At 47.5% G+C, this 18938-nt stretch overlaps 1 non-coding gene across 1 annotated transcript; it reads left to right on the top strand.

Annotated features, from left to right (window-relative positions):
* Positions 1-976: 976 nt before the first annotated feature.
* On the top strand, positions 977-1049 carry TRNAT-GGU (transfer RNA threonine (anticodon GGU)). The gene has a single exon. It is a non-coding gene; the product is annotated as a tRNA-Thr (tRNA).
* Positions 1050-18938: the final 17889 nt, after the last annotated feature.

Here is an 18938-nt window from a genome sequence, read left to right as displayed (position 1 = left end):
TGGTTCGAGCCCACCCGGGAGAGGTGTTGTGGGGTCTCAGATGTAGCGTAAAAATTCAAAACTTTTCCACAATACGTGATAACCAATTTATTTCTGAGCTTCCGTGGCTCAATGGTTAGCGCTTTCGGCTGTTAACCAATAGGTTGGTGGTTCGAGCTCACCTGGGAGCGGTGTTGTGGGATCTCAAATGTAACGTAAAAAGCAAAGTTATTCCACAATACCTGACGACCATTTAATTTTTGGGCTTCCGTAGCGCAATGGTTAGCGCGTTCGGCTGTTAACCGAAAGTTTGGTGGTACGAGCCCATCCGGGAGCGGTGTTGTGAGGTCTCAGATGTGACGTAAAAAGTCAAAGTTTTTCCACAATACCTGACGACCATATAAATTTTGGGCTTCCGTGGCGCAATGGTTAGCGTGCTTAACTGTTATTCAAAAGGTTGGTGGTTCGAGCCCACCCGAGAGCGGTGTTGTGAGGTCTCAGATGTGACGTAAAAAGTCAAAGTTTTTCCACAATACCTGACGATCATTTAATTTTTGGGCTTCCGTGGCGCATTGGTTAGCGCGTTCGGCTGTTAACAGAAAGGTTGGTGGTTCGAGCCCACCCGGGAGAGGTGTTGTGGGGTCTCAGATGTAGCGTAAAAATTCAAAACTTTTCCACAATACGTGATAACCATTTTATTTCTGAGCTTCCGTGCTCAATGGTTAGCGCTTTCGTCTGTTAACCAATAGGTTGGTGGTTCGAGCTCACCCGAGAGCGGTGTTGTGGGATCTCAAATGTAACGTAAAAAGCAAAGTTATTCCACAATACCTGACGACCATTTAATTTTTGGGCTTCCGTAGCGCAATGGTTAGCGTGTTCGGCTGTTAACCGAAAGGTTGGTGGTACGAGCCCATCCGGGAGCGGTGTTGTGAGGTCTCAGATGTGACGTAAAAAGTCAAAGTTTTTCCACAATACCTGACGACCATATAAATTTTGGGCTTCCGTGGCGCAATGGTTAGCGTGCTTAACTGGTATTCAAAAGGTTGGTGGTTCGAGCCCACCCGGGAGCGGTGTTGTGAGGTCTCAGATGTGACGTAAAAATTCAAAGTTTTTCCACAATACCTGACGACCATTTCATTTTTGGGCTTCCGTGGCGCATTGGTTAGCGCGTTCGGCTGTTAACCGAAAGGTTGGTGGTTCGAGCCCACCCGGGAGAGGTGTTGTGGGGTCTCAGATGTAGCGTAAAAATTCAAAACTTTTCCACAATACGTGATAACCATTTTATTTCTGAGCTTCCGTGGCTCAATGGTTAGCGCTTTCGGCTGTTAACCAATAGGTTGGTGGTTCGAGCTTACCCGGGAGCGGTGTTGTGGGATCTCAAATGTAACGTAAAAAGCAAAGTTATTCCACAATACCTGACGACCTTTTAAATTTTGGGCTTCCGTAGCGCAATGGTTAGCGTGTTCGGCTGTTAACCGAAAGGTTGGAGGTACGAGCCCATCCGGGAGCGGTGTTGTGAGGTCTCAGATGTGACGTAAAATTTCAAAGTTTTTCCACAATACCTGACGACCATATAAATTTTGGGCTTCCGTGGCGCAATGGTTTGCGTGCTCAGCTGTTATTCAAAAGGTTGGTGGTTCGAGCCCACCCGGGAGCGGTGTTGTGAGGTCTCAGATGTGACGTAAAAATTCAAAGTTTTTCCACAATACCTGACGACCATTTCATTTTTGGGCTTCCGTGGCGCAAAGGTTAGCGCGTTCGTCTGTTAACCGAAAGGTTGGTGGTTCGAGCCTATCCGGGAGCGGTGTTTTGAGGTCTCAGATGTGACGTAAAAAGTCAAGGTTTTTCCACAATACCTGACGACAATATTATTTTTGGGCTTCCGTGGCGCAATGGTTAGCGTGCTCAGCTGTTATTCAAAAGGTTGGTGGTACGAGCCCACCCGGGAGCGGTGTTGTGAGGTCTCAGATGTGACGTAAAAAGTCAAAGTTTTTCCACAATACCTGACGACCATTTAATTTCAGAGCTTCCGTGGCTCAATGGTTAGCGCGTTCGGCTTTTAACCGAAAGTTTGGTGGTTCGAGCCCATCCGGGAGCGTTTTGTGAGGTCTCAGATGTGACGTAAAAAGTCAGAGTTTTTCCACAATACCTGACGAACATTTAATTTTTGGGTTTCCGTGGCGCAATGGTTAGCGCGTTCGGCTGTTAATCGAAAGGGTGGTGGTTCGAGCCCATCCGGGAGCGGTGTTGTGGGGTCTCAGATGTAGCGTAAAAATTCAAAACTTTTCCACAATACGTGATAACCATTTTATTTCTGAGCTTCCGTGGCTCAATGGTTAGCGCTTTCGGCTGTTAACCAATAGGTTGGTGGTTCGAGCTCACCTGGGAGCGGTGTTGTGGGATCTCAAATGTAACGTAAAAAGCAAAGTTATTCCACAATACCTGACGACCATTTAATTTTTGGGCTTCCGTGGCGCAATGGTTAGCGTGCTCAACTGTTATTCAAAAGGATGGTGGTTCGAGCCCACCCGGGAGCGGTGTTGTAAGGTCTCAGATGTGACGTAAAAATTCAAAGTTTTTCCACAATACCTGACGATCATTTATTTTTTGGGCTTCCGTGGCGCATTGGTTAGCGCGTTCGGCTGTTAACCGAAAGGTTGGTGGTTCGAGCCCACCCGGGAGAGGTGTTGTGGGGTCTCAGATGTAGCGTAAAAATTCAAAACCTTTCCACAATACGTGATAACCATTTTATTTCTGAGCTTCCGTGGCTCAATGGTTAGCGCTTTCGGCTGTTAACCAATAGGTTGGTGGTTCGAGCTCACCTGGGAGCGGTGTTGTGGGATCTCAAATGTAACGTAAAAAGCAAAGTTATTCCTCAATACCTGACGACAATATTATTTTTGGGCTTCCGTGGCGCAGTGGTTAGCGTGCTCAGCTGTTATTCAAAGGTTGGTGGTTCGAGCCCACCCGGGAGCGGTGTTGTGAGGTCTCAGATGTGACGTAAAAAGTCAAAGTTTTTCCACAATACCTGACGATCATTTAATTTTTGGGCTTCCGTGGCGCAATGGTTAGCGCGTTTGGCTGTTAACAGAAAGCTTGGTGGTTCGAGCACACCTGGGAGCGGTGCTATGAGGTCTCAGATGTTTACGTAAAAAGTCAAAGTTTTTCCACAATACCTGACGACCATTTAATTTCAGAGCTTCCCTGGCTCAATGGTTAGCGCGTTCGGCTTTTAAGCGAAAGTTTGGTGGTTCGAGCCCATCCGGGAGCGTTTTAGGAGGTCTCAGATGTAACGTAAAAAGTCAGAGTTTTTCCACAATACCTGACGAACATTTAATTTTTGGGCTTTCGTGGCGCAATGGTTAGCGCGTTCGGCTGTTAACTGAAAGGGTGGTGGTTCGAGCCCATCCGGGAGCGGGGTTGTGAGGTCTCAAATGCAACGTAAAAGTCAGATTTTTTCCACAATACCTGACGACTATTTAATTTTTGGGCTTCCGTGGCGCAATGTTTAGCGCGTTTGGCTGTTAACAGAAAGGTTGGTGGTTCGAGCCCATCCGGGAGCGGTGTTGTGAGGTTTCAGATGTGACGTAAAAAGTCAAAGTTTTTCCACAATACCTGACGACCATTTAATTTCAGAGCTTCCGTGGCTCAATGGTTAGCGCGTTCGGCTGTTAACCGAAAGGTTGGTGGTTCGAGCCCATCCGGGAGCGGTGTTGTGAGGTCTCAGATGTGACGAAGAAAGTCAAGATTTTTCCAAAACACCTGACGACAATTTTATTTTTGGGCTTCCGTGGCGCAATGGTTAGCGCGTTCGGCTTTTAACCGAAAGTTTGGTGGTTCGAGCCCATCCGGGAGCGGTGTTGTGAGGTCTCAGATGTAACGTAAAAAGTCAAAGTTTTTCCACAATACCTGACGACCATTTAATTTTTGGGCTTCCGTGGCGCATTGGTTAGCGTGTTCGGCTGTTATCCGAAAGGTTGGTGGTTCGAGCCCATCCGGGAGCGGTGTTGTGAGGTCTCAGATGTGACGAAAAAGTCAAAGTTTTTCCACAATACCTGACGACCATTTAATTTTTGGGCTTCCGTGGCGCAAAGGTTAGCGCGTTCGGCTGTTAACCGAAAGGTAGGTGGTTCGAGCCCACCCGGGAGCGGTGTTGTGAGTCCTCAGATGTGACGTAAAAAGTCAAGGTTATTCCACAATACCTGACGACAATTTTATTTCTGGGCTTCCGTGGCGCAATGGTTAGCGTGCTCATCTGTTATTCAAAAGGTTGGTGGTTCGAGCCCACCCGGGAGCGGTGTTTTGAGGTCTCAGATGTAACGGAAAATGTAAGAGTTTTTCCACAATACCTGACGAACATTTAATTTTTAGGCTTCCGTGGCGCAATGGTAAGCGCGTTCAGCTGTTAATCGAAAGGTTGGTGGTTCGAGCCCACCCGGGAGCGATAATGTGGGATCTCAAATGTATCGTAGAAAGCCAAAGTTTTTCCACAATACCTGACGACCATTTAATTTTTGGGCTTCCGTGGCGCAATGGTTAGGGTTTTCAGCTGTTAACCGAAAGGTTGGTGGTTCGAGCTTACCCGGGAGAGGTGTGGTGGGTCTCAGATGTAGCGTAAAAAGTCTAAGCTTTTCCACAATACGTGACAACCATTTAACTTCTGAGCTTCCGTGGCTCAATGAGTAGCGAACGCCCAAAAATTAAATGGTCGTCAGGTATTGAGGAAAAACTCTGACTTTTTACGTTAAATCTGAGACCTCACAACACCGCTCCCGGGTGGGCTCGAACCACCAACCTTTTGAATAACGGCTGAGCGCGCTAACCATTGCGCCACGGAAGCCCAAAAATTAAATGGTCGTCAGGTATTGTGGAAAAACTTTGACTTTTTTCGTCACATCTGAGACCTCACAACACTGCTCCCGGGTGGGCTCGAACCAACAAACTTTCGGTTAACAGCCGAACGCGCTGACCATTGAGCCATGGTTGGCAATGGTTATCGCGTTCGGCTGTTTACCGAAAGGTTGGTGGTTCGAGCCCATCCAGGAGCGGTGTTGTGAGGTCTCAGATGTGATGAAAAAGTCAAAGTTTTTCCACAATACCTGACGACCATATAATTTTTCTGCAGCCGAACGCGCTAACCATTGCGCCACGGAAGCCCAAAAATAATATGGTCGTCACGTATTGTGGAAAAGCTTTGACTTTTTACGCTACATCTGAGACCCACCACACCTCTCCCGGGTGGGCTCGAACCACCAACCTTTCGGTTAACAGCTGAAAGCGCTAACCATTGCGCCACGGAAGCCCAAAAATAATATGGTCGTCAAGTATTGTGGAAAAACTTTGACTTTTTACGCTACATCTGAGACCGCAAAACACCTCTCCCAGGTGGGCTCAAACCACCAGTCTTTTTGAATAGCAGCTGAACGCGCTAACCATTGCGCCACGGAAGCCCAAAAATTAAATGGTCCTCAGGTATTGTGGAAAAACTTTGACTATTTACGTCACATCTGAGACCTCAAAACACAGCTCACGGATGGGCTCGAACCACCAACCATTTGGTTAACAGCCGAACGCGCTACTCATTGAGCCACGGAAGCTCAGAAGTTTAATGGTTGTCACGTATTGTGGAAAAGCTTTGACTTTTTACGCTACATCTGAGACCCACCACACCTCTCCCGGGTGGGCTCGAACCACCAACCTTTCGGTTAACAGCTGAAAGCGCTAACCATTGCGCCACGGAAGCCCAAAAATTAAATGTTCGTCAGGTATTGTGGAAAAATTCTCACTTTTTACGTTACATCTGAGACGTCACAACACCGCTCCTGGGAGGGTTCAAACCACCAGTCTTTTTAATAGCAGCTGAACGCGCTAACCGTTGCGCCACGGAAGCCCCAAAATTAAATGGTCGTCAGGTAATGTGGAAAAACCTTGACTTTTTACGTCACATCTGAGACGTCACAACACCGGTCCCGGATGGGCTCGAACCACCAACCTATTGGTTAACAGCCAAACGCGCTAACCATTGAGCCACGGAAGCTCAGAAACTAAATGGTTGTCACGTATTGTGGAAAGGTTTTGACTTTTAACGCTACATCTGAGACCCCACAACACCTCTCCCGGGTGGGCTCGAACCACCAACCTTTCGATTAACAGCTGAACGTGCTAACCATTGCGCCACGGAAGCCCAAAAATTAAATGGTCGTCAGGTGTTGTGGAAAACCTTTGGCTTTCTACGTTACATTTGAGATCCCACAACACCGCTCCCGGGTGGGCTCGAACCACCAACCTATTGGTTAAAAGCCGAAAGCGCTAACCATTGAGCCACGGAAGCTCAGAAATTAAATGGTTGTCACGTATTGTGGAAAATTTTTGACTTTTTACGCTACATCTGAGACCCCACAACACCTGTCCCTGGTGGGCTCGAACCATCAACCTCTCGATTAACAGCTGAACGCGCTAACCATTGCGCCACGGAAGCCCAAAAATTAAACGTTCGTCAGGTATTGTGGAAAAACTCTGGCATTTTACGTTACATCTGAGACGTCACAACACCGCTCCCGGGAGGGCTCAAACCACCAGTCTTTTTGAATAGCAGCTGAACGCGCTAACCATTGCGCCACGGAAGCCCAAAAATTAAATGGTCCTCAGGTATTGTGGAAAAACTTTGACTATTTACGTCGCATCTGAGACCTCACAACACAGCTCACGGATGGGCTCGAACCACCAACCATTTGGTTAACAGCCGAACGCGCTACTCATTGAGCCACGGAAGCTCAGAAGTTTAATGGTTGTCACGTATTGTGGAAAAGCTTTGACTTTTTACGCTACATCTGAGACCCACCACACCTCTCCCGGGTGGGCTCGAACCACCAACCTTTCGGTTAACAGCTGAAAGCGCTAACCATTGCGCCACGGAAGCCCAAAAATTAAATGTTCGTCAGGTATTGTGGAAAAATTCTCACTTTTTACGTTACATCTGAGACGTCACAACACCGCTCCTGGGAGGGTTCAAACCACCAGTCTTTTTAATAGCAGCTGAACGCGCTAACCGTTGCGCCACGGAAGCCCAAAAATTAAATGGTCGTCAGGTAATGTGGAAAAACCTTGACTTTTTACGTCACATCTGAGACGTCACAACACCGGTCCCGGATGGGCTCGAAGCACCAACCTATTGGTTAACAGCCGAACGCGCTAACTATTGAGCCACGGAAGGTCAGAAACTAAATGGTTGTCAGGTATTGTGGAAAAGTTATGACTTTTTACGTTACATCTGAGACCCTACAACACCTCCCCAGGGTGGGCTCGAACCACCAACCTATTGGTTAACAGCCAAACGCGCTAACCATTGAGCCACGGAAGCTCAGAAACTAAATGGTTGTCACGTATTGTGGAAAGGTTTTGACTTTTAACGCTACATCTGAGACCCCACAACACCTCTCCCGGGTGGGCTCGAACCACCAACCTTTCGATTAACAGCTGAACGTGCTAACCATTGCGCCACGGAAGCCCAAAAATTAAATGGTCGTCAGGTGTTGTGGAAAACCTTTGGCTTTCTACGTTACATTTGAGATCCCACAACACCGCTCCCGGGTGGGCTCGAACCACCAACCTATTGGTTAAAAGCCGAAAGCGCTAACCATTGAGCCACGGAAGCTCAGAAATTAAATGGTTGTCACGTATTGTGGAAAATTTTTGACTTTTTACGCTACATCTGAGACCCCACAACACCTGTCCCTGGTGGGCTCGAACCATCAACCTCTCGATTAACAGCTGAACGCGCTAACCATTGCGCCACGGAAGCCCAAAAATTAAACGTTCGTCAGGTATTGTGGAAAAACTCTGGCATTTTACGTTACATCTGAGACGTCACAACACCGCTCCCGGGAGGGCTCAAACCACCAGTCTTTTTGAATAGCAGCTGAACGCGCTAACCATTGCGCCACGGAAGCCCAAAAATTAAATGGTCCTCAGGTATTGTGGAAAAACTTTGACTATTTACGTCACATCTGAGACCTCACAACACAGCTCACGGATGGGCTCGAACCACCAACCATTTGGTTAACAGCCGAACGCGCTACTCATTGAGCCACGGAAGCTCAGAAGTTTAATGGTTGTCACGTATTGTGGAAAAGCTTTGACTTTTTACGCTACATCTGAGACCCACCACACCTCTCCCGGGTGGGCTCGAACCACCAACCTTTCGGTTAACAGCTGAAAGCGCTAACCATTGCGCCACGGAAGCCCAAAAATAATATGGTCGTCAAGTATTGTGGAAAAACTTTGACTTTTTACGCTACATCTGAGACCGCAAAACACCTCTCCCAGGTGGGCTCAAACCACCAGTCTTTTTGAATAGCAGCTGAACGCGCTAACCATTGCGCCACGGAAGCCCAAAAATTAAATGGTCCTCAGGTATTGTGGAAAAACTTTGACTATTTACGTCACATCTGAGACCTCAAAACACAGCTCACGGATGGGCTCGAACCACCAACCATTTGGTTAACAGCCGAACGCGCTACTCATTGAGCCACGGAAGCTCAGAAGTTTAATGGTTGTCACGTATTGTGGAAAAGCTTTGACTTTTTACGCTACATCTGAGACCCACCACACCTCTCCCGGGTGGGCTCGAACCACCAACCTTTCGGTTAACAGCTGAAAGCGCTAACCATTGCGCCACGGAAGCCCAAAAATTAAATGTTCGTCAGGTATTGTGGAAAAATTCTCACTTTTTACGTTACATCTGAGACGTCACAACACCGCTCCTGGGAGGGTTCAAACCACCAGTCTTTTTAATAGCAGCTGAACGCGCTAACCGTTGCGCCACGGAAGCCCAAAAATTAAATGGTCGTCAGGTAATGTGGAAAAACCTTGACTTTTTACGTCACATCTGAGACGTCACAACACCGGTCCCGGATGGGCTCGAAGCACCAACCTATTGGTTAACAGCCGAACGCGCTAACTATTGAGCCACGGAAGGTCAGAAACTAAATGGTTGTCAGGTATTGTGGAAAAGTTATGACTTTTTACGTTACATCTGAGACCCTACAACACCTCCCCAGGGTGGGCTCGAACCACCAACCTATTGGTTAACAGCCAAACGCGCTAACCATTGAGCCACGGAAGCTCAGAAACTAAATGGTTGTCACGTATTGTGGAAAGGTTTTGACTTTTAACGCTACATCTGAGACCCCACAACACCTCTCCCGGGTGGGCTCGAACCACCAACCTTTCGATTAACAGCTGAACGTGCTAACCATTGCGCCACGGAAGCCCAAAAATTAAATGGTCGTCAGGTGTTGTGGAAAACCTTTGGCTTTCTACGTTACATTTGAGATCCCACAACACCGCTCCCGGGTGGGCTCGAACCACCAACCTATTGGTTAAAAGCCGAAAGCGCTAACCATTGAGCCACGGAAGCTCAGAAATTAAATGGTTGTCACGTATTGTGGAAAATTTTTGACTTTTTACGCTACATCTGAGACCCCACAACACCTGTCCCTGGTGGGCTCGAACCATCAACCTCTCGATTAACAGCTGAACGCGCTAACCATTGCGCCACGGAAGCCCAAAAATTAAACGTTCGTCAGGTATTGTGGAAAAACTCTGGCATTTTACGTTACATCTGAGACGTCACAACACCGCTCCCGGGAGGGCTCAAACCACCAGTCTTTTTGAATAGCAGCTGAACGCGCTAACCATTGCGCCACGGAAGCCCAAAAATTAAATGGTCCTCAGGTATTGTGGAAAAACTTTGACTATTTACGTCGCATCTGAGACCTCACAACACAGCTCACGGATGGGCTCGAACCACCAACCATTTGGTTAACAGCCGAACGCGCTACTCATTGAGCCACGGAAGCTCAGAAGTTTAATGGTTGTCACGTATTGTGGAAAAGCTTTGACTTTTTACGCTACATCTGAGACCCACCACACCTCTCCCGGGTGGGCTCGAACCACCAACCTTTCGGTTAACAGCTGAAAGCGCTAACCATTGCGCCACGGAAGCCCAAAAATTAAATGTTCGTCAGGTATTGTGGAAAAATTCTCACTTTTTACGTTACATCTGAGACGTCACAACACCGCTCCTGGGAGGGTTCAAACCACCAGTCTTTTTAATAGCAGCTGAACGCGCTAACCGTTGCGCCACGGAAGCCCAAAAATTAAATGGTCGTCAGGTAATGTGGAAAAACCTTGACTTTTTACGTCACATCTGAGACGTCACAACACCGGTCCCGGATGGGCTCGAAGCACCAACCTATTGGTTAACAGCCGAACGCGCTAACTATTGAGCCACGGAAGGTCAGAAACTAAATGGTTGTCAGGTATTGTGGAAAAGTTATGACTTTTTACGTTACATCTGAGACCCTACAACACCTCCCCAGGGTGGGCTCGAACCACCAACCTATTGGTTAACAGCCAAACGCGCTAACCATTGAGCCACGGAAGCTCAGAAACTAAATGGTTGTCACGTATTGTGGAAAGGTTTTGACTTTTAACGCTACATCTGAGACCCCACAACACCTCTCCCGGGTGGGCTCGAACCACCAACCTTTCGATTAACAGCTGAACGTGCTAACCATTGCGCCACGGAAGCCCAAAAATTAAATGGTCGTCAGGTGTTGTGGAAAACCTTTGGCTTTCTACGTTACATTTGAGATCCCACAACACCGCTCCCGGGTGGGCTCGAACCACCAACCTATTGGTTAAAAGCCGAAAGCGCTAACCATTGAGCCACGGAAGCTCAGAAATTAAATGGTTGTCACGTATTGTGGAAAATATTTGACTTTTTACGCTACATCTGAGACCCCACAACACCTGTCCCTGGCGGGCTCGAACCATCAACCTCTCGATTAACAGCTGAACGCGCTAACCATTGCGCCACGGAAGCCCAAAAATTAAACGTTCGTCAGGTATTGTGGAAAAACTCTGGCATTTTACGTTACATCTGAGACGTCACAACACCGCTCCCGGGAGGGCTCAAACCACCAGTCTTTTTGAATAGCAGCTGAACGCGCTAACCATTGCGCCACGGAAGCCCAAAAATTAAATGGTCCTCAGGTATTGTGGAAAAACTTTGACTATTTACGTCACATCTGAGACCTCACAACACAGCTCACGGATGGGCTCGAACCACCAACCATTTGGTTAACAGCCGAACGCGCTACTCATTGAGCCACGGAAGCTCAGAAGTTTAATGGTTGTCACGTATTGTGGAAAAGCTTTGACTTTTTACGCTACATCTGAGACCCACCACACCTCTCCCGGGTGGGCTCGAACCACCAACCTTTCGGTTAACAGCTGAAAGCGCTAACCATTGCGCCACGGAAGCCCAAAAATTAAATGTTCGTCAGGTATTGTGGAAAAATTCTCACTTTTTACGTTACATCTGAGACGTCACAACACCGCTCCTGGGAGGGTTCAAACCACCAGTCTTTTTAATAGCAGCTGAACGCGCTAACCGTTGCGCCACGGAAGCCCAAAAATTAAATGGTCGTCAGGTAATGTGGAAAAACCTTGACTTTTTACGTCACATCTGAGACGTCACAACACCGGTCCCGGATGGGCTCGAAGCACCAACCTATTGGTTAACAGCCGAACGCGCTAACTATTGAGCCACGGAAGGTCAGAAACTAAATGGTTGTCAGGTATTGTGGAAAAGTTATGACTTTTTACGTTACATCTGAGACCCTACAACACTTCCCCAGAGTGGGCTCGAACCACCAACCTTTCGGTTAACAGCCGAACGCGCTAACCATTGCGCCACGGAAGCCCAAAAATTAAATGGTCGTCAGGTATTCTGGAAAACCTTTGGCTTTCTACGTTACATTTGAGATCCCACAACACCGCTCCCGGGTAGGCTCGAACCACCAACCTATTGGATAACAGCCAAACGCGCTAACCATTGAGCCACGGAAGCTCAGAAACTAAATGGTTGTCACGTATTGTGGAAAAGTTATGACTTTTAACGCTACATCTGAGACCCCACAACACCTCTCCCGGGTGGGCTCGAACCACCAACCTTTCGATTAACAGCTGAACGTGCTAACCATTACGCCACGGAAGCCCAAAAATTAAATGGTCGTCAGGTGTTGTGGAAAACCTTTGGCTTTCTACGTTACATTTGAGATCCCACAACACCGCTCCCGGGTGGGCTCGAACCACCAACCTATTGGTTTAAAGCCGAAAGCGCTAACCATTGAGCCACGGAAGCTCAGAAATTAAATGGTTGTCACGTATTGTGGAAAATTTTTGACTTTTTACGCTACATCTGAGACCCCACAACACCTGTCCCTGGTGGGCTCGAACCATTAACCTGTCGATTAACAGCTGAACGCGCTAACCATTGCGCCACGGAAGCCCAAAAATTAAACGTTCGTCAGGTATTGTGGAAAAACTCTGGCATTTTACGTTACATCTGAGACGTCACAACACCGCTCCCGGGAGGGCTCAAACCACCAGTCTTTTTGAATAGCAGCTGAACGCGCTAACCATTGCGCCACGGAAGCCCAAAAATTAAATGGTCCTCAGGTATTGTGGAAAAACTTTGACTATTTACGTCACATCTGAGACCTCACAACACAGCTCACGGATGGGCTCGAACCACCAACCATTTGGTTAACAGCCGAACGCGCTACTCATTGAGCCACGGAAGCTCAGAAGTTTAATGGTTGTCACGTATTGTGGAAAAGCTTTGACTTTTTACACTACATCTGAGACCCACCACACCTCTCCCGGGTGGGCTCGAACCACCAACCTTTCGGTTAACAGCTGAAAGCGCTAACCATTGCGCCACGGAAGCCCAAAAATTAAATGTTCGTCAGGTATTGTGGAAAAATTCTCACTTTTTACGTTACATCTGAGACGTCACAACACCGCTCCTGGGAGGGTTCAAACCACCAGTCTTTTTAATAGCAGCTGAACGCGCTAACCATTGCGCCACGGAAGCCCAAAAATTAAATGGTCGTCAGGTAATGTGGAAAAACCTTGACTTTTTACGTCACATCTGAGACGTCACAACACCGCTCCCGGATGGGCTCGAACCACCAACCTATTGGTTAACAGCCGAACGCGCTAACTATTGAGCCACGGAAGCCCAAAAATTAAATGGTCGTCAGGTATTCTGGAAAACCTTTGGCTTTCTACGTTACATTTGAGATCCCACAACACCGCTCCCGGGTAGGCTCGAACCACCAACCTATTGGTTAACAGCCAAACGCGCTAACCATTGAGCCACGGAAGCTCAGAAACTAAATGGTTGTCACGTATTGTGGAAAGGTTTTGACTTTTAACGCTACATCTGAGACCCCACAACACCTCTCCCGGGTGGGCTCGAACCACCAACCTTTCGATTAACAGCTGAACGTGCTAACCATTGCGCCACGGAAGCCCAAAAATTAAATGGTCGTCAGGTGTTGTGGAAAAGCTTTGGCTTTCTACGTTACATTTGAGATCCCACAACACCGCTCCCGGGTGGGCTCGAACCACCAACCTATTGGTTTAAAGCCGAAAGCGCTAACCATTGAGCCACGGAGGCTCAGAAATTAAATGGTTGTCACGTATTGTGGAAAATTTTTGACTTTTTACGCTACATCTGAGACCCCACAACACCTGTCCCTGGTGGGCTCGAACCATTAACCTCTCGATTAACAGCTGAACGCGCTAACCATTGCGCCACGGAAGCCCAAAAATTAAACGTTCGTCAGGTATTGTGGAAAAACTCTGGCATTTTACGTTACATCTGAGACGTCACAACACCGCTCCCGGGAGGGCTCAAACCACCAGTCTTTTTGAATAGCAGCTGAACGCGCTAACCATTGCGCCACGGAAGCCCAAAAATTAAATGGTCCTCAGGTATTGTGGAAAAACTTTGACTATTTACGTCACATCTGAGACCTCACAACACAGCTCACGGATGGGCTCGAACCACCAACCATTTGGTTAACAGCCGAACGCGCTACTCATTGAGCCACGGAAGCTCAGAAGTTTAATGGTTGTCACGTATTGTGGAAAAGCTTTGACTTTTTACGCTACATCTGAGACCCACCACACCTCTCCCGGGTGGGCTCGAACCACCAACCTTTCGGTTAACAGCTGAAAGCGCTAACCATTGCGCCACGGAAGCCCAAAAATTAAATGTTCGTCAGGTATTGTGGAAAAATTCTCACTTTTTACGTTACATCTGAGACGTCACAACACCGCTCCTGGGAGGGTTCAAACCACCAGTCTTTTTAATAGCAGCTGAACGCGCTAACCATTGCGCCACGGAAGCCCAAAAATTAAATGGTCGTCAGGTAATGTGGAAAAACCTTGACTTTTTACGTCACATCTGAGACGTCACAACACCGCTCCCGGATGGGCTCGAACCACCAACCTATTGGTTAACAGCCGAACGCGCTAACTATTGAGCCACGGAATGTCAGAAACTAAATGGTTGTCAGGTATTGTGGATAAGTTATGACTTTTTACGTTACATCTGAGACCCTACAACACCTCCCCAGGGTGGGCTCGAACCACCAACCTTTCGGTTAACAGCCGAACGCGCTAACCATTGCGCCACGGAAGCCCAAAAATTAAATGGTCGTCAGGTATTGTGGAAAACCTTTGGATTTCTACGTTACATTTGAGATCCCACAACACCGCTCCCGGGTGGGCTCGAACCACCAACCTTTCGGTTAACAGCTGAAAGCGCTAACCATTGCGCCACGGAAGCCCAAAAATTAAATGTTCGTCAGGTATTGTGGAAAAATTCTCACTTTTTACGTTACATCTGAGACGTCACAACACCGCTCCCGGGAGGGCTCAAACCACCAGTCTTTTTGAATAGCAGCTGAACCCGCTAACCATTGCGCCACGGAAGCCCAAAAATTAAATGGTCGTCAGGTATTGTGGAAAACCTTTGGCTTTCTACGTTACATTTGAGATCCCACAACACCGCTCCCGGATGGGCTCGAACCACCAACCTATTGGTTAACAACCGAACGCGCTAATTATTGAGCCACGGAAGCTCAGAAATTAAATGGTTGTCAGGTATTGTGGAAAAGTTATGACTTTTTACGTTACATCTGAGACCCTACAAAACCTCTCCAGGGTGTTCTCGAACTACCAACCTTTCGGTTAACAGCCGAACGCGCTAACAATTGCGCCACGGAAGCCCAAAAATTAAATTGTCGTCAGGTATTGTGGAAAACCTTTGGCTTTCTACGTTACATTTGAGATCCCATAACACCGCTCCCGGGTAGGCTCGAACCACAAACCTATTGGTTAACAGCCGAAGGCGCTAACCATTGAGCCACGGAAGCTCAGAAATTAAATGTTCGTCAGGTATTGTAGAAATGTTTTGAATTTTTACGCTACATCTGAGACCCCACAACACCTCTCCAGGGTGGGCTAGAACCACCAACCTTTCGATTAACAAATGAACGCGCTAACTATTGCGCCACGGAAGCCCAAAAATTAAATGTTCGTCAGGTATTGTGGAAAAATTCAGACATTTTACGTTACATCTGAGACGTCACAACACCGCTCCCGGGAGGGCTCAAACCAATAGTCTTTTAAATAGCAGCTGAACGCGCTAACCATTGCGCCACGGAAGCCCAAATATGAAATGGTCGTCAGGTATTGTGGAAAAACCTTGACTTTTTACGTCACATCTGAGACGTCAGAACACCGTTCCCGGATAGGCTCGAACCACCAACCTATTGGTTAACAGCCGAACGCGCTAACCATTGAGCCACGGAAGCTCAGAAAATAAATGGTTGTCACGTATTGTGGAAAAGTTTTGAATTTTTACGCTACATCTGAGACCCCACAACACCTCTCCAGGGTGGGCTAGAACCACCAACCTTTCGGTTAACAAATGAACGCGCTAACTATTGCGCCACGGAAGCCCAAAAATTAAATGGTCGTCAGGTGTTGTGGAAAATCTTTGGCTTTCTACGTTACATTTGAGATCCCACAACACCGCTCCCGGGTGGGCACGAACCACCAACCTATTGGTTAAAAGCCGAACGCGCTAACCATTGAGCCACGGAAGCTCAGAAATTAAATGGTTGTCACGTATTGTGGAAAATGTTTGACTTTTAACGCTACATCTGAGACCGCACAACACCTCTCCCTGGTGGGCTCGAACCATCAACCTCTCGATTAACAGCTGAACGCGCTAACCATTGCGCCACGGAAGCCCAAAAATTAAACGTTCGTCAAGTATTGTGGAAAAACTCTGGCATTTTACGTTACATCTGAGACGTCACAACACCGCTCCCGGGAGGGCTCAAACCACCAGTCTTTTTGAATAGCAGCTGAACGCGCTAACCATTGCGCCACGGAAGCCCAAAAATTAATTGTTCGTCAGATATTGTGGAAAAACTCTGACATTTTACGTTACATCTGAGACGTCACAACACCGCTCCCGGGAGGGCTCAAACCACCAGTCTTTTTCATAGCAGCTGAACGCGCTAACCATTGCGCCACGGAAGCCCTAAAATTAAATGGTCGTCAGGTACTGTGGAAAAACCTTGACTTTTTACGTCACATCTGAGACGTCACAACACCGCTCCCGGATGGGCTCGAACCACCAACCTATTGGTTAACAACCGAACGCGCTAACCATTGAGCCACGGAAGCTCAGAAATTAAATGGTTGTCAGGTATTGTGGAAAAGTTATGAATTTTTACGTTACATCTGAGACCCTACAAAACCTCTCCAGGGTGTTCTCGAACCACCAACCTTTCGGTTAACAGCCGAACGCGCTAACAATTGCGCCACGGAAGCCCAAAAATTAAATTGTCGTCAGGTATTGTGGAAAACCTTTGGCTTTCTACGTTACATTTGAGATCCCACAACACCGCTCCCGGGTAGGCTCGAACCACCAACCTATTGGTTAACAGCCGAAGGCGCTAACCATTGAGCCACGGAAGCTCAGAAATTAAATGGTTGTCAGGTATTGTGGAAAAGTTGTGACTTTTTACGTTACATCTGAGACCCTACAAAACCTCTCCAGGGTGTTCTCGAACCACCAACCTTTCGGTTAACAGCCGAACGCACTAACCATTGAGCCACGGAAGCTCTGAAATTAAATGGTCGTCAGGTATTGTGGAAACGTTATGACTTTTTACGTTACATCTGAGACCCTACAACAAATCTCCAGTGTGGGCTCGAACCACCAACCTTTTGGTTAACAGCCGAACGCGCTAACCATTGCGCCACGGAAGCCCAAAAATTAAATGGTCGTCAGGTATTGTGGAAAAACTTTGGCTTTCTACGTTACATTCGAGATCCCACAACACTGCTCCCGGGTGGGCTCGAACCACCAACCTATTGGTTAACAGCCGAACGCGCTAACCATTGAGCAACGGAAGCTCAGAAAATAAATGGTTGTCACGTATTGTGGAAAAGTTTTGAATTTTTACGCTACATCTGAGACCACACAACACCTCTCCAGTGTGGGCTAGAACCACCAACCTTTCGATTAACAAATGAACGCGCTAACTATTGCGCCACGGAAGCCCAAATATGAAATGGTCGTCAGGTATTGTGGAGAAACCTTGACTTTTAACGTCACATCTGAGACGTCAGAACACCGCTCCCGGATAGGCTCGAACCACCAACCTATTAGTTGACAGCCGAACTTGCTAACCATTGAGCCACGGAAACTCAGAAAATAAATGGTTGTCACGTATTGTGGAAAAGTTTTGAATTTTTACGCTACATCTGAGACCCCACAACACCTCTCCAGGGTGGGCTAGAACCACCAACCTTTCGATTAACAAATGAACGCGCTAACTATTGCGCCACGGAAGCCCAAAAATTAAATGGTCGTCAGGTATTGTGGAAAACCTTTGGCTTTCTACGTTACATTTGAGATCCCACAACACCGCTCCCGGGAGGGCTCAAACCACCAGTCTTTTTCATAGCAGCTGAACGCGCTAACCATTGCGCCACGGAAGCCCTAAAATTAAAAGGTCGTCAGGTACTGTGGAAAAACCTTGACTTTTTACGTCACATCTGAGACGTCACAACACCGCTCCCGGATGGGCTCGAACCACCAACCTATTGGTTAACAACCGAACGCGCTAACCATTGAGCCACGGAAGCTCAGAAATTAAATGGTTGTCAGGTATTGTGGAAAAGTTATGACTTTTTACGTTACATCTGAGACCCTACAAAACCTCTCCAGGGTGTTCTCGAACCACCAACCTTTCGGTTAACAGCCGAACGCGCTAACAATTGCGCCACGGAAGCCCAAAAATTAAATTGTCGTCAGGTATTGTGGAAAACCTTTGGCTTTCTACGTTACATTTGAGATCCCACAACACCGCTCCCGGGTAGGCTCGAACCACCAACCTATTGGTTAAAAGCCGAAGGCGCTAACCATTGAACCACGGAAGCTCAGAAATTAAGTGTTCGTCAGGTATTGAGGAAAAACCTTGACTTTTTACGTAACATCTGAGACCTCACAACACCGCTCCCGGATGGGCTCGAGCCACCAACCTTTCGGTTAACAGCCGAACGCACTAACCTTTGCGCCACGGAAGCCCAAAAAATAAATGGTCGTCAGGTATTGTGGAAAAACTTTGACTTTTTACCTCACATCTGAGACCACACAACACCGCTCCCGGATGGGCTCGAACCACCAACCTATTGGTTAACAGCCGAACGCGCTAAACATTGAGCCACGGAAGCTCAGAAATTAAATGTTCGTCAGGTATTGTGGAAAAATTCTGACATTTTACGTTACATCTGAGACGTCACAACACTGCTCCCGGGAGGGCTCAAACCACCAGTCTTTTGAATAGCAGCTGAACGCTTTAACCATTGCGCCACTAAAGCCCAAAAATTAAATGGTCGTCAGGTATTGTGGAAAAACCTTGACTTTTTACTTCACATCTGAGACGTCACAACACCACTCCCGGATGGGCTCGAACCACCAACCTATTGGTTAACAGCCGAACGCGCTAAAC

This window comes from Phalangium opilio, unplaced genomic scaffold, assembly GCF_054372755.1.
Source record: "Phalangium opilio isolate 3A_F unplaced genomic scaffold, DU_Popi_V2 ptg000054l_1, whole genome shotgun sequence".
Lineage (NCBI taxonomy): Eukaryota > Metazoa > Arthropoda > Arachnida > Opiliones > Phalangiidae > Phalangium > Phalangium opilio.
The sequence above is the reverse complement of the archived record's forward strand: the minus strand, read 5'-3'. Positions and strand labels throughout refer to the sequence as shown.